Source organism: Coturnix japonica, chromosome 3, assembly GCF_054131305.1.
Source record: "Coturnix japonica strain WE chromosome 3, WE-NBRP24, whole genome shotgun sequence".
Lineage (NCBI taxonomy): Eukaryota > Metazoa > Chordata > Aves > Galliformes > Phasianidae > Coturnix > Coturnix japonica.
Genome location: NC_140665.1, coordinates 95,601,823 through 95,617,085, shown reverse-complemented (window position 1 = coordinate 95,617,085; position 15,263 = coordinate 95,601,823). Strand labels below are relative to the sequence as shown.

General features: G+C 41.4%; 1 long non-coding RNA gene across 2 annotated transcripts in view; it reads left to right on the top strand.

Moving 5' to 3' along the window:
- The window catches only part of LOC146761577 (uncharacterized), a 75,702-nt gene extending 62,346 nt beyond the window's left edge, over positions 1-13,356 (top strand). For both annotated transcript variants that reach the window (XR_014944269.1, XR_014944268.1), the window contains exons 3-5: positions 3,707-3,789; positions 9,385-9,443; positions 12,382-13,356. This is a non-coding gene — a long non-coding RNA (uncharacterized LOC146761577). The remainder of the gene's footprint in view (positions 1-3,706; positions 3,790-9,384; positions 9,444-12,381) is intronic.
- The last annotated feature ends 1,907 nt before the right edge of the window (positions 13,357-15,263 follow it).

Below are 15,263 nucleotides of genomic sequence, written 5' to 3'. Positions count from 1 at the left end.
AGTCACTGCAGAGGTATATGCACATTTAAGGGGCATTTTCCCCCACTGTTTGAGTCATCTCATCTCTTTGTTTCTTACAGATGGAGGTTAAATTAAAAGTTTAGATTTTGTTGCCAACTTCAATAGTGGTAAACGTGGCACAGACCCTGCTTTTGGACCCCCACTGTCAGAGTCCCCTTTTTGTGAACACTGGATAATAATAAAACCTTTGAGAGGATCCTCCTACTAGGTTAATGGAGCATGATCTCAATCAGAGTCTTAAAAATGCTGCTTTAATAGGAACAGTAACTGATCGCTGTGGGGTTTGTCCTGATTTATGCCAATGTAAGAGAAGGACTTGTTCTCAGGTTTCCTATTGCATTCAAGCTAGCTAATTTTTCTCAGGGCACATTCATACCAATTTAGAGCTGAATGCTGTACTCATTTCTATGATGTATACATTTATTTTTAACTAGTACTTGTTAAAAATAAACTTTTCATCAGTGAGCAGTCCAGGGTGGACAGATGACTCACATATGCTACTGGGAATGGGATGAATCAGCAACACCATTTGATTTGTAGCACAGTCCCAGACCAAGCAGCTGTGTCTGAAGTCACTGGACATGCTCCATCTTTCAGCTCGTTGCAGTCTTGTCCCCAGCATGACTGCCTCCCTCAGCTGGCACAGAGCAGAGGGGCCTGTTGTGCTGTGAGGTGCAGAAGGACCTGTCCCAGGCCAGCACTCTTTTAGCCCTCTCCGTTCTCATGGCAGACTGACATGCCTCAGCTTCTTTAGAGCGAAATGACATGTTGAATGACACCCCACTGAGCTCTACATTTACCTGGGACCTGTGAAACCTTGTGAGAACTGTTCCTGAGGTAAATAGCCTCAATCATCAGCAGTGTGAATCCCTTGGCTGCCAATTGCACTGAGATGATCGCCCCAGAAGCAGCTCTGGGGCTGGTATCAGACCAGGCATCTCAGCACTACTTATCTGCACAGTGCCCACCTACCCCATGGCTGGGGCAGCAAAATGAGGTGTGAGGGCTCAGCTGGCTTGTGCTGTGTTAGGTGATAGCCAAAACATTGGCTTTATATGACCTCTGCATGAAGCTGGCCATACCTAATTGCAAGAGGAGATTGTCTTTTCACTTCCTCACATTTCTTGGGCATTTCCAGGAGATAAAGCATTCCACAACATGTTGCAGCCATGATCGTAGAGCTATTACTGAACCATTGCAGTTATATTGAGTCTACAAATATACATATTTATGCCCTCCTTTTAGACCAACTTTATGTTTTTCGGGGCTTAAAGCTGCAGGCCATTTTTGTTTTTGTTATTGAGAGCAGATGTGCCCAGTTCCAATCACATTCTACTGAAGAATGTCAGGGTTGTGAGAGGTCGAATGGTGAATGCCTTTCAATCTCCATTATTATTTCCTCCACTCAATTGCCGCAGCAGGGAGACTACAGTCATTTAATAGAGACCTTCAAAATATTCAAATATATAGCAGATCAAAACCTTCCTTGCACAGTTTCAATTGCCTTCTTCCACTCTTGAATACTTCTCTGGCTGTGCTATTGCTTTACCCTGGGACTAGAGCTGAGCTTTGTCCAAATGCTTCAGCTATGGATGCTGAGGATATGCTATTTTGGTCTATAGTGTCATTTAATTCAGAAACCAACTCCTTTTGGAAAAGTGTTACCAGGCACGCTACTGTGGTATGTCCAACAGACACACTGCCCTTTTGCCTGGGTTTTGTCTTTTCCATATGTCCACATTAACCTCTTTGCTCTCATGCTGGAGCCCTCACTGCAGCTTTGAGAGGTGCCAATAACAGTGGTTAGATAGTTCAAAAAGATATTTTATTTCTAAAATGTAGGCCTGGCAGTCACCAAAGTGGAAGGGAACAGTCCTGGATGGGGAAGGCAATGAGGAAAAACCATGCACGTAAGACCAGCTTAGAAATGCAGCCTCAGTTTCCCCTGCTGTGCTTGGAAATGGTTCGGGATGTGTTTCAGTCTGTCACAGGCCCAGTGGAAACACCCATGCTGAAGACCAGAAAAGTCCAATTTTAGAAGGTTATGACAGGTTCTTCCCTTTCCTTCTAGGGCCTTGGAAGGAGGATTATGGAGGAACGTGTGATTAATGGGACAAAGAAAACATGATTGTGCACTCTTTCCTAGTCCCGTCCATCATCCTCAGTGATGCTATTGGGGAAGCTCATTCCTTTACATGCAACATTTGCAGAACTAATTTCCAAAAAACAGGAGTGTTTTTTAGTAAAATAAACATCATTTTTCAATTATCTGCAATGCTTTAATGTTTATTGATTTTCTCACTCAGACCGGGAAAATTTTTTTGTCTTTCTGCAGAGCAACATTTTATGTCTGTTTTTCTTTCCTTTTTTCTTTCTTTCCTTCATTCCTTCTTTCCTTCTTTCCTTCTTCTTTTCTTCTTTCCTTCTTCTTTCCTTCTTTCCTTCTTTCTTTCCTGTGGGACTTTATTTGCACTGAAAAGGCTCAATGGGCAAACTGCTGTCCTCATGCTTTAAAGGCAGGGGGATGAAGTGTAATTGGGAGATTTGAAGGAATGTGTGAGCTTTGCTATCATGGCTTGTCCTTTTCCAGTCATCCCTTCGGTCTCTGCTGAATGCTGCAAGCTCTCAGTATTTCTTTCTTTGATTTCCTGAGTTTCTAACTGAAACAAAACCCAGGCATGGAACGAAACTCTAAAACATTTCCAGTTTGGAAAAGAGATGTACGTAAATGCAATATCCTCGGACAGGAGGTTTCTAGTGTTCGAGAGCGCTAATAGTCTTGAAGACAGCCCTGCCAACTGGCTTTAGTGCCTTGGGCGTGAGGGCAGGCCTGTGTACTTTCTCTCCAAATCAGTGGTTTTTAGGGGACTGTTAGAATGCACCACTATTCGGAAATGGTGCCAGATGCAAAGCTATCAAATTCAAAACTTGTCACTTCATCCCTTCCTCCAAACATAAAACTCCCATGCTGTGCTTCTCTTGCCATGCTAGGCGCCCTAACCTAAAATTGCTGTGAGCTTACACAGTGCTGACAGGATGGTTAACATTACACTCAGAAAATGCAATAGCTTGAGAAGGGATCTTAAAAAGAACTTCCTGTCTCTTAGTTTATTCAGACAGCAAGCACAAGACAGAGGTAGAGCCAAGGAGCACAGGGGGTCTTTGCATCAACACACTGCAGGCTGAGGAAGGCTGGTCATCATTTATAACCTTGGTAGCTACTTTGTTTTTTCAGTAAGTAAAATAAAAACACAATTGTTGAGCTCACCACCTGACCGTGGAAAGCCTTGTGACTAGCAAAGGAACTCTTTCTGTTTGGGATCATGCCAAAGCTCTGAGCTGTCCTGCTGGGTCTTCCAGAGGTGCTGGGAAAGCATCCAAAGCTACATTTGGTTAAGAGGTTCAGGTGGGCTGTGGCTACCAAGGGGCAAACACTTTCCCACAGGCAGTATCTCTTCTTTCTCTGGTGTAAGCATGAGCACTCCAGGTCGCTACACACTCCTGTAGATGTGGAGTTGTCTGGGACTGGACACGAGCAACCTCAGGAAGAAGGCTAGGATGTTCCTTTTGGCAGCAATTGTTGTCTTACAGTGTTCAGTGAGCAACATGCTTAATATCTATCTATCTATCTATCTATCTATCTATCTATCTATCTATCTATCTATCTATCTATCTATCTTTGCAGATGACATCAAGATGAGCAGTACAGTTGACACACTGGAAGGAAGGGATGCTATCCCGAAGGACCTTGACAGGCTTCATAGATGGGTGTGTATCAACCTTATGAAGTTCAACAAGGCCAAGTGTTGAATGCTGTGCCTGGCTTGAGGCAATCCCAAGCAAAAATACAAGCTGGGCAATGAATGGAGTGAGAGAAATGAGTGAATGAGAAGCTTGACATGAGTTGGCAATGTATGCTTGTAGCCCAGAAAGTCAGTATCCTGGGTTGCATCAAGATAAATGGTAGCTTGCAGTGTCAGATGCACAGACTCAGATGTGAATGATCCAAACCATTTACTATAAGTTCTCACCTCACTTTTTTACATTCACAAGTTTTCTTTTTCTTTTAGCTTTCCCACCCTTACAACTTTCCCATCCACCTTTACATGTTGACAGAGTATTCTACAAACACTCCTTAACCATGCATGTGGGCACTTATTCACTCAGAGCCATGAGCTGTTTTTTCTTCTTCTAGAGATGTCCTTGGTTTTCATGCTGTTAATCTTGCTCCACAGCTCTCTTTCTACTCTACCCTTGTGAGATCCCACCTGTTATACCGTGCTCAGCACTAGGGCCACCAGCAAAAGAAGGACATTCAGTTTCTAGTGAGTCGAGATGATCAGAGGCTGGAGCACATCTTCTGTGAAGACAGGCTGAGAAAGTTGGGGTTGTTGGGTCTGGAGAAGGCTCCAGTGAAACATTATAGCAGTCTTCCAGTACATAAGGGGGTCTATGGGAAAGATGGGGAGGGTCTCTTTATCAGCAAATGCAGCAGTAGAATCATAGAATCATAAAATGGCCTGGGTTGAAAAGGGCTACAATGATCATCTAGTTTCAAACCCCCTTCTATGTGCAGGGTCACCAACCACCAGACCAGGCTGCCCAGAGCCACATCCAGCCTGGTCTTGAATGCCTGCAGTGATGGGGCATCCACAACCTCTCTGGACAACTGTTCCAGTGCTTCACCACCCTCTGAGTGAAAAGGTTAAGGTGTAATGGTTTTAAATTAAAAGAAGATAGGTTTTGGTTAGACATTATGAAGAAATTCCTTACCCTAAAGTTAGTGAGGCAATGAAACTGGTTACTCAGAGAAGCTGTGGGTGCCCTGTCCCTGAACAAGTTCAAGGCCAGGTTGGATGGAGCTTTAGGCAATCTGGTCTAGAGGAAGGTGTTGCTACCCATGGCAGGAGGATTGGAACTATATGATATTTAAAGATCTTTCCAGTTCAAATCACTCTATGAATCTATGTTCCCTTTTAGACCTCTTTTTCATCAAATAGTAGTGTCTGCCCATCGCAGAATGTGAAGTGCTCGGATGCTGCAGGAGTAGGAGCATTGAGCCACATAGAAATATGGGTTTTAAAAGCTCCCACCCGCCTCTCAGAGTAAGCTAATAGGAAAGCTCTCACCAGAAGGCTGCTTTTTTTGATAGATGAGGGACTCCAGAGTGAAATCTGAGATATACATTAGGCTCTCACACAAATCTAGGGAGTCATTTTAGTTGGAGCAACACTGAAGATTAAATATTATAGTTCACTGAAGGGGCTTGGAGTGGCAGTGAAAAAAGCCAGAATACAGTTAGCTAAAATCTCGCAGCAAAATACAGACCACAGTGTTTAATTAACATCTTTCTCCAATGACTCAGGAAAAGCCAAAGTGGATACGTTTGCTTCACCAGTTTTTGGGGAGCCTAGAGGACAGTTGTTGCTTCGTTCAATGTGAAGCACACTGAGGCAACATGGATGTCTTTTTTCCCCCCTTTTTTAACATTAAAGGGCATTGACGACTAAGCTGTATTAAAGGCTTGAAATTTACCTGTCAGGACCAAATGTAGGCTGACTTCTGAGTAGGCTTTTGGAGACAAAGATATAGAGGATGTCATGTGCTGTGTCACTGTCCTTTGCTTTCCATAGTCTGGACAGCTGCCCAATGCCCCTTCCCTTAATAACACTATGCAGCCGGGACTTCTGCAGTCTAAGCAAGGCTTTTGCCCTTGTCACCACCCTGAGATGCATGGTTGATGTGAGGTTATTTACGAGTGGATCTTTTGGCTCGGACATATTTTATAAGAAAACATGAAGCAGTGAACTACACTGGCAGAATGCCTTGAGCAGAAAGTCTTAATTGATAAAAATACGTTGACATTTTTTTTTTTTTTTTTTTTTTTTCCCCAAGGAAAATCTTCATTTTATTAGCACAAGGTTGGGTTATTGTCCACTCAAAAAGTTCAGGTGCCAAGTGGTGTGCTCCACATTTCCATTCTCCTATTCACCTTGTAAGCCATTTGCAGTGTCTTGTGGGGATCTGATGGTAGCAGATTTTGGGGGTGAACCTGGATCATCAAGTAGTCTGGCTGGCAGAGGGCAGCAGTATTCAGGAGGCACCTGAAGCCTATCTGAAAACTAATATTTATTAGCTGTGGCCTCTGTTTTTTTGTTGTTGCTGTGTTTTCCTTTTTTATTGTCCTCACCAACTTTCAGCAAATTCTCATCTGTCTTATTTTGATGTCGTTTTGATATAAAGTATTTGTGCTTTTGTTTCCCAATCCATTCAAAGGCTGTTTACTGATTAAAAAAAAAAAAAAAAAAAGCCAGAACGTTTTTACCATTGACCTGACAACCTTTTCCTCTTGTGGGAGAACCAACAGTGAAAGGGGTAAACTGATTTTACAGAGCCCCAGGGCAGCCCTTTGAGTTTCTTTTACAAGAAGTTCTGGAAGTACAGACAGAACTCCGTATCGAGGATATATTTTGAGAGTCCCCAGCATTCAAGCAGTGGCCACCCAGCAGTGGCGCTGCATGAGTTGCTATGCTGTTAGAAAGGCTCCAAATGGGTGCTCCATAAATGCATGTGTTAACAGGGAGGTGATGTCACTACCCCACTGCTCAGCCTTAGTTTCTTTTATATGTTCGGTATCAAAAGTGAGCGTGTTGATGGATAGATTCCATTTTTTCCCTCTTAAAGCTAAAAGGCTACTTTCCAGGGCTGCTTGCAGCTACTGCTGGCCTCAACAGGCCCCAGCAAGGTGAAAGGTTCTTGTTCCCCCAGAGGACTGCCACATTATGATGGCTTCATTTGATCAAAAGGGGATGTTGATCATTAGTTATGACCCAAATTTCTTTCTTTCTTTTTTTTTCTTCTTCTTTTTTTTTTTTTTGCAATCATTCAAAGTGTTCCCAGATGCCCATGAGGCTGTTGTTACCTGCAAATAAAACATATCTTTATAACAGGGACATTAACATTAATGAATAATATCAAAATGTGCCATGTGCCTTTCCCAAGCTTTTTTTATTTTATTTTATTTTATTTTATTTTGCATTTTGATGGATTGAATGATGGAAGGGAAACATATGCTTTCCAGATTGAACCCAAAGAGCTCACTAATTCAGAGTCCATGCTCCTTCAAGCTGAAGCCAAGCAGAGAATAAATTGCATAGCATTTGTCATCCACTTGGGATTAATTATTGAGTTTTAGAGGTAAGTAGCTGCACCAGTGAAGGTTACCAGTTTGTTCTTTAACATCTAGTTAGAGCATTGAAGGAACTAGAAGGAGGGGGGAGCTGGCCAAACACAAAGAACTTGGATATTTCTGTCCAAAGTAAACTGGGTGGCAATGAAGGAGGTCAAATGTTCACCTCACTGTATAGTATGCGTGTATAAAATTACCTTTTGTTGGTAATTAGTTCAGTTGCACAAGCAATGGGTACTCCCTTCAGGTTAACATTAAAGAGTATCGACAGAACAACAGGAAGTCTTTTCTTTTATTATTTTTTATTTTTACAGTTAGTGCCATAGGTGACCTGGAGTTGGTATGGCCTTGGGAGAACTGAATGCTGTTCCCTGAAGGACTCCTGTCAGCCTTGAGCTTTGGACATTTAAGAAAGGAATCTTCCATCTGTCAGACAAGACAGGGTTAGGACACTGGTCCCCAGGGTCCCCTTTGATTATGTGATGATGTTTAAAGGAAATTAGCTGATGACTGCGATAGGGAAAGAGCTGGATCTGAGTTTGAAAACTAGGCAGTTTTTTGTTTCATCAAACACCCGTCTTAGCAGGAAGTTGAAAACATTAGGTCAAGAGAGGAGGGTTGTGCCAGGGGTGACGGTGAAAAGGTGATGGATTAAAATATAGTCTGATTTAGCTATTTTTGAGATGAAATGAGGCACTTGAAAAATGAGTTAATTAATCATCATGTCTTAGCTACTCAAAGAGCATTTCCAGTGATCTGAAAGGTAGCTTTCCACATTTATGTTGTCACAAGCTGCAGAAGATTATGACCCTTCGGTTATATTTGTTCCCTCAGTTTTACAATAGAAACAGGTGAGGTCAACTGAGATGTTATGAAGGGTAGTCAGCTTTCAAATGATGTTTTTGTTTCTGTGTCTGCTTTAGCATTTTGGCTTGAAGCAACACTTTACTTTGGAAGTGTGTCCCTGGATTTTTCCATGTGCTGTGTGTGATTTCCACCCACAGAGCAGGACTTGTGTGCCTAAGGTAGACTTTTTGCGAGGGATGCTAAACTGGAACCACTGTTTCAGGTGTGTACTAAGGGCTTTCTAAATCTTAAAAGAAGCATAGAGATTGAAGCCAGTCATGGGTCCTTCACACAGCTTCAGACCAAATGTGTAGTGGGGAAGTTTGGCCCATGGAACCATCTTAACTTAATCCCACACAACCCCCTGAACTGCTTAAAATACAGATGCGGGGGTTTCAGCACCAAGTGATTTATGCTTTGTGCTACATATTTAACTCAGTGCCCTCCCCCTCTCCCTTTTTTCATTCCCTGTGGCTTGACACTCTTGGCAGTTACCTTGTGTCTGCCTCTCCAAAGCCAGCTCTGTTAATAATACTGAAGCCAGAAAGACCAACATTTGCAGTTCAGGCATCAACTATTGCTTGGCTTTGGTGGTACCTTGTGATCATGTGTACTTGTGAAGGAAAGACTTTTGTTCTGCTCCATGCACAGGAAATGGAGCAGTGTGTTGCTTGGCATGTTTCTAGTGAGCAGTGTTACAAGAAGCTGTTAAACACCACATTCATTAAACACTGCCATTCCTTTAATCTTGAGTTTTGCATTCACAGCTCTGTCTGACTTGTTCTGCTATGTAGTAGTGAAAATGCCTCATCATAATAATAAGCTCTTTTGCTCCTCTCTTTAACACCAAGCCAACTTCCATGGACAGCAGGAGATGGGTCTAGTGGGGAAAAGGCTCCTGGGGCAGCACCTGCCCTGTGTGATGCACTGCCTTCTGTGGTGCCTTCTCTCTCAAGCCTGCATCCAGGTGGCCCAGCCTCCCCTTCTATCTCCTTCCCTGGTCTGGGGAATTGAGAAGAACAGTCAAGGTCTGTTTTACTTCTTCTCTTTTTTCATTTTTTTTTATTTCCCATGTGTTAAATGTGATCAGTACGCTTTCAGTATATTTTCTGCCTCATTTCAAGATGACCTTAGCAACTTCAAGACAATTCCCTGAAGGCTGTTTGCATGAATACCATTTCAGTAGCATCTCCTCAAGGGAGCATGCATCTTTGGGAAACATAAACATGCACTTACACTGCCCTGCAAAGTAAACTCCCCATGTTGCAGTCAGAATTTAATTTCAAGCATTGCTTTTTCCCCCCCCCCCCCCCCCCTCCTTTTGACAGCTGAATTGATCCTGCCGTCTCCACAAAAAAGGATGAGTACAGTAGAACTGCTGAAGCCTGTAAGCTATTTATTTTCTATATATTTTAAGTTTAAAAAAGATTGCCTAGAGGAAATTGCAGGAGAAGTCTGCAGAATTGTGGCCATATACCAAACTGAACGAAGCTCTGTTGATGAAAGGATCTGGCCCAACAACAAAATAAAAAAATAGCCCTTATCCAACCCTACCCAGGAAAAAATAAGTAAAAAAACTCCCACTGTTTTATTCTTGTAGTTCTGACTCTAGGTTTAATTTTCTCTCCCTCACTATCTGTGCTCCAGAAAGCATGAAGCTTGTAATCACGTATTTGTTAAGCGCTCAGTGAAAACAATCATATTGTCAGTTAAATTCTGCATGTGCCTTCTGATAGTTTTCCCTTGTAAAGGAAGATGAGATGAATAAGACACTGGGCAGTAAGCACTAACCTCTCATAACAACCTGTCAGATATGATCTCCTTTTTCTGTCCTACTTCCTACAGCACTTACTCCCAGAAAGACCTTGTGGTTGCTACCATCACAGATCCATTCACAGCCTGTAGGAGCTTGGCTAGATGCACAAGCACCCTTAGAGAGCTCCGTCCTGTTGATCACTGTCTCTTTTGAGGAGTGGGGAGGAGTTTTAGGTATCAATCATTGCTTTGCTCCTTTCTCTTCCCCTTCCTCTGGAGTTATTCACAATAACTTGCAAACAAAAGTACTGTAAGCCAAATTGTTTCTCTGAACTGTCTGACCTGCAAAGGGATCTGTAGTCTGGCTGCTACAGAGAATGCGAAACACTTTTTTTTTGCCTGTTTTAATAACATACAAGGGAGGAATACTGATTCATTGGCTTTAGTTGTGTTTACAGAGTGACATCTTCAGGGGAATATTTAAATTCTATGTGTGACCAAGTAGTATAACTTTAGTAATGAATTCTTCCAGTGGACTGGGTACCAGAATAGTCTTGACAAGGTTCTGAGTTCCTGAGTACTAATTATAAGCTCAAGGATCACTCTTGTCTTACTATTACTTCTCTACATTGATAGTATTAACTGAAGCCAAATACACTGCCTCAAGTTCATATGAATGAACATAATATTGGAATACAGTGTATGGTGCTGAGGATTTTCATAACATTACGTGGGTCTGTTACTGAATAAATCAAATTTTGGGGGTTGAATTATTCTTCTGAGCCATACATGCACTATTGGTTCAGCCAAGCTCACTCTGGGGAAGAATGTGCTGGCTTAAATGCAGCTGTCAACCACGGCCGGGGTGGCATCTCCTGCCTCTGGGTAAGGTGAGGTAGCAGCACCCATGCAATAAGTTCAACTAGCTCAGGTGAGGAGAAACATCTGTTAAGTTTCCAAAACTTGTCCCTCAGTTTAATTCCCTCACCAGAAAAAGTGCAATGAAATTTCAGAGTTGGCTTTGCTGAGTGGAAATTCTTTGATGACAATCTTTTGTCTTGTTCTATTTTGTATTTTTCTTGTTAGGAGACATACCACTAATTTTTATAGGTGATGTTTAAAGAGTTGTCAGGGAGAAGCAAATTCGCCTTCAATAGTAAGCTTACAGGTCAATTAAAATGTTTCATAGTTATTTTAGGCTTTAGATACAAAGATAAATCGTTTCCTTTCCTATTTATTTATTTATTTTAGGAGTAAATTTAGTGCATTATTTTCTGCAGTAAAACTCATTCTTTCAAAAGAGATGTACCTTGTGATTGGCAGTCTGCATGACTGTGTGGCTCAGTCTTGCAATCTTTTCAACCCCAATATTGAGTGTGACCAGCACCAGGATCTTCTGGGAGAGAAGTAGAAGAGCTTGTGTTTAACAGCATTAGTTATCAAAGCAAAATACAAAGGACAGCTTCTTCTTATATTCCAAATAAATATAGTCTAAAGCCATGCAGATAAAGTTATATTTCCTTTACAATGCATTGTTCAACTTTAGCTGGAACAATTATGTTGTTTTTGGTCAACCTGCTGAGGAACCAAGCCATCTTTCCTGTACAGTCTAAGAAAGACATCTTTCTTCATTGTGATATTAGAAGACACAAGTAAGATCTATCACAATGAAACCAATTGTCTTTTATTCAGTGTTGAGATGGTTATTTTCCCTACTTTTCTTTTGCTGTGAGCCCAAAAAAGAGAAAGGTTGTTCTTATTGTCTGTCTACATTGCAATGGAAAATCTAAACTCTTCTCCCATGTTACGGGTAGGATAAAGTTTACTATGTTGGGACTTCGTGGGTCCAATACATACTCTGTCATCACTATTCAGATGAACAGAAAGTGCTAGCACAGAACTTCATTCTATGAAGACATTTCTTTCCTTTCATGATGAACAATTTTCTTCTCTACTGCTTATTATTATTTTTTTTTTAACCACAGTTTTAGCTGTTAAATAATAATAATGTATTCATAGAATCACTTGGGTTAGAAGGGACCTCAAGGATCATCAAGTTGCAGCCTCCCCTGCAGCAGGCAGGGTTGCCTGAACTAGATCAAGTACTAGTTCAGATTGCACAGGATCCCATCCAACCTGGCATTAAACATTTCCAGGAATGGAGCATCCACAGCCTCCCTGAGCAACCTGTTCCAGCAACCCTTGATTTTTACCCATAAGTTTCATGTATTAATACAGTGCTTTGGATTGTACAAATAAAATCAGCATTAATCATATTTTCTTCCTTAAACATAAGCAGATTCAGGCACAAAGATGAAACGTTGGGTTCTATCTGACTCCACAAAGCTAAATAAGACAGTAAGGAACCTGTACCATTTTACATCAAGCACAGTGATTTACTACATGCCCTTTTTTTCCTACTTGCTAGACCATAGCTTGTCCTATTAAAATGGGATTAAGTGGTAAATGGTTTACTGAAATAAGATCACTCTGATGCTTTTGGGTAAAAAAGAGCATGTATTTTTGAGCACTGATTTAAAAAGAAATTCTCTCTCATCTTCCATACACAGCAGGAACAGAAAAAGTTGTTGTTTATGACAGGAAGACAGCGGTGACCACAGTCTGTATTTGTATCATATCACCTAGGAGGTCTATTTGTGGACTGACAGCTTGGTATACTGGATGCAGTAGAAATGCAGCAGAAGAACAGCCCTGTGACTTGGAGAGTTTACAGTCAAGGTATTGCACAAGAGATTTAAATAGATATTAAGAGAATGGTGTGAGCTTGTGGAAAGCCAGGACAATACTGCCAACCACGATGGGAAGTCTGGTACTCTGCTCTCATCTACCAAGGTCAGCCAGGAACTTTGCTGGTGCCATAGTAACTAATGAAAAAGTGGGACTGGAAGGTGTTGTGAATAAAGAGTCTCTGAAACTAGTCCTACTGAAAAAGGTCCTATTCCCACAGTGTGTTATTTCAGCTTGCTGCAAGGACTGTGATGTGACACTTTCATTCACCAAGTTCCATTCCCTTCTGAAACCTAAGAAATATGCAGAGACGGTGCAGAGCCACGTGAGTGTCTGAAGGACTGGGGTTCCTCACGAAGATGTTTTCTTTTGGTGCTCTCCCAACGTCCTTCACAATTTCAGCTTTCACAACAAATAAATAAATAAATAAATAAATAAATAAATAAATAAATAAATCGCTCAGAAATTGCTTTGAATCTAACCAAACATGTTTATTTTATCCCATCACACTGTTTAATATCTGTGATTTGGCTGATACCCTCTGCAGATGATTTTGCAATAAGAGCACTGTTGTTTTGCATCTTGTTTATCAAAACCATAGTTTGTACGAGAAATGTATTTGTATTTTTAAACACGCCTTTGAATTCTGATACTTGCTGACCAAAACCAAACCAAAACAAAACAAACAAAAAAAACCCAAAACAACAGCAGTGAAATTAGAAATGGAACAAAACGTTTGGCAGTCTTCGCAAAAGGTTATTTATCCATTAAAATCTGAAACTGTAATAAAACTTAAATTAAAAAAATAACCAAAAAAACTCAATTTCTGTGTTTTTTGTGTCTCTACTACTGAAAATTGGCAGTAGTAATCCACTTCTGTCATTTCTCAGTTTTTAACCTCTTGGGCCTTGTTAATGGATTCTAATCTAAGCAAAGGAAATCAAAGCAGATGTACATAAAGCTGCAACACGCGCTTCAGCACGGTGATCATGTCAGTTGTCTGTTTAAAGGGTAAATCGTATCTTCTTTGCTCCTTGTTTTGGCGTAGGATATTCACTATCTGAGTAAATTGCATTTGTTCTCAGTGCTACTGTTTCTCATAGGTTTGCTGATCCTCACCTGGGACCGCAGGGTCAGACTGTTGTTCTGCCTGATCATGTATAGGAAAAAACCACCAAAAGGCCAATGAGTAGAACATCCAAGGGCACAGCAGTGCTCCAAGAGTTTAAGACCTATTGTCAAAAGCACCTCTGGGACTGTGGAGCTTATTAGCCGAGCTGCGATTGCAGTGTAGGTAGTCACTCCTGCACTTGCTGTGTTTGAGCCAAGCAGAGTACTCAGAACAAAACCCTGGCAATTGGTTGGTTGGGTGTGTATATCAATATGAAGAGGTGCTACACGGGGTCCTGGGCCACTGGCATTCTTGCTTCTCATGCAAACTGCTCCAGAGGTGCGTTGTGGTCAGCAGTCAGTGCTCTGATATGTGCAAATCCAGACTTCTTTGCTCCATCTCTCACTTCTGAGGACATTCCTTAAATAACAGAAGCATGGAATCATAGAATCATTGAGGTTGGAAAGAACACTAAGATCATCTAGTCCAACCATCAACCTGTCACCACCATATCACTAGATCATGTCATGAGATACACAAGCTTATATTCTAGAGTGTGGTACGAAAATCAAATTTATTCCTCACTTTTAAATGTATTTTACAAACTAGCTCCTGCCCCTCCTCTTTGACCCTCTGTGCTCAATTCACTTGAGTGGTAGCACTGTCTGGTCTAGTCATAGTATCTGCATGGTGTTTTTCTTCCTCTCTCTCTCTCTATCTCTTTTTTTTTTTTCCCCTGTAGTTTCTGCTCTTGGGACTCATTACTGCACTGACAAGCTATTTCCTCTGAAAAATGTAGGCAAAGCTTCTCCATTTCTTGCAAGCAGCATATGGATGCCAGTTCCAGGGTTCAGTGCTGCATGGGTATGGACTGGCAGGATGGCCCCATGCTGATTGCTTTGCAGTGGCTGTAGTTCCACCATAAAACCAACTCTGGGCTCAGAGGTGATTAGGGAATGAGGAGGCCTGTTTCTAGATCAGGGCACCAAATGCTGCTAATGTAAAATGAAAGTAGAAGTGAAAAGAAACAAGCCATGTAAGTATGGGAATATAGTTAATTTATTATGGCAGGTCTATAGCTTGGCTCTAATCCTTCTTTTGGAAATCAAAACCAGACTGCTGGAACCCACCTGCCAGATTCAATCTGTTTCATAATTACCTGTGGGTTTCTATTTTTGTTTACCTTAATAGCACAGTAAATACTGCTTCTGCCTTTGTTTATGACCTATTTAAGTGATGCAAATATCTTGAAGAAATTGTTTTTAATAGCGCTCCAGTGACTACCTTCTTTCACCTCCCAAAATAGAAAGCCTATGGATCAGCCCTCCAGCATCATCTGTATTGGAGGGGGAAAGGGTCTGTAGCATGCTGCCAAGCCTCATGTTTATAATGATCTTCAGTTTTTAGTTGCTGCAAATGATTAAAAAACACGGGGGGATTTTCCTTATTTTTTTCTTAAGAAGTACAGAGCCCATTTCTGTAAGGAAAAGTCCAGAAGTCACATGAATTACTGCTAAAAATTGAAATGTAATTTTCATTGTCCTTTTCTAAATAGCCAGAGGTGGGAGAAAGGACATGAAGCTCTTTCCCTAC